Genomic DNA, 1,274 nt, shown 5'->3' on the forward strand with positions numbered 1-1,274 from the left:
CTCCAGCACCCAGGGCTGCATCGGGGCAGGTCCATGTGGCTTCTCCTCAGGGACGTCCTGCAGGAAATGAACCTTCCCAGATGAAACAGGGAACTGACTAAGGCAGCTGCACCCTGGTCCATCCATCAGAAAGCAAGAGACCCAAGAACTAGAAAGACAAGGCTCACCGAGCCATTTATCTCTCCGCCCTTCAAGTAACCCCACATGTGTTTATTGGCCAGGTAGGCGCAATAAACTAACTAATTCAGAGATGATGAGGTACTAGATTGGAAAAAAGTAAACCTCACTCATGACAAATTTATCAAATCTGTTCAGCGTACTTAAATCCCAGTGCATAGTTCGGCTCCTCAAATTCACTCTTTGGTTTTATAACCAACCATTGGTGTCTCCTCAGGAATGCTTTCCCCTCCAGTTCGTTCCTGAGCCTCATCCCCCCTCCCCTCTTTTTTTCTTCAGGCAGTCTTTCTCTTCTTCTTAAGCCCCAGGCTCACTTTTACCCAATAAATGGCAAAAAATAATATTTTAATAAGGCTAGCTACTCTTTTTTACTTCTTGTGATAATGTTTTTTGTTTTTTTTAAAAGCCTACAGCACCTGGTATTCCCAGGTGGTTTCCCATCCAAGTACTAACCAGGCCCGACCCTGCTTAGCTTCCAAGATCAGGCATGTTCAGGGTGGTATGGCCGTAGACTCTTGTGATAATGTTAAATACCTATGAGATAGTTAAGTTTTATTGGCTTCTGTAGCAGATTTACCCAAAGCAATGTGTTAGATGATCTCTTGACTGTTGTTTCCATGAGCATTGATTGTGGATGTGACAACATCTTTGATAATTTCAGTCTTTTCTTCGTTTATCATTATAATACCTATCGGACCAGCTGTGAGGGTTTGGGTCTTATTTATTTTTAATTTTATTGGTCTGTTTTCTTTTTCTTTTCTGCCCCCTTCCTCTTCACCATGTTTGAAGTAAACTTTTTTGTTACTTCAGACTCAAAGTCCATTCCAGGTCTTTTAGCCGTTCACACCAATATTTAAGTATAAACAATATAAGGAGACTGAAGGTTTAAAAAATTTTTTTAAGAAGAATATTCTTTTTGGTTTTTAAAGAGGCATACTTTAAAAAGAGAAGTAACTGTATACAGTTACATAGCCCATCTCAACAAATGTAATGAACAACGATATTCTATTGAACTCTCTATAAATGTGGTTCTCCTCCTCCCCCATTCTACCTTCCTTCCTCCTCAGCATTACATTCCCACCCCATCCCTGGCCTCC

The 1,274-nt window shown here is 40.8% G+C and overlaps 1 pseudogene; it reads right to left on the reverse strand.

Annotated features, from left to right (window-relative positions):
* Positions 1-581: 581 nt before the first annotated feature.
* LOC115873339 lies at positions 582-690 on the reverse strand (annotated as a pseudogene).
* Between the last annotated feature and the right edge of the window lie 584 nt (positions 691-1,274).

This window comes from Echinops telfairi, unplaced genomic scaffold (assembly GCF_000313985.2).
Source record: "Echinops telfairi isolate 266 unplaced genomic scaffold, ASM31398v2 ScPeMD7_7468;HRSCAF=8506_0, whole genome shotgun sequence".
Lineage (NCBI taxonomy): Eukaryota > Metazoa > Chordata > Mammalia > Afrosoricida > Tenrecidae > Echinops > Echinops telfairi.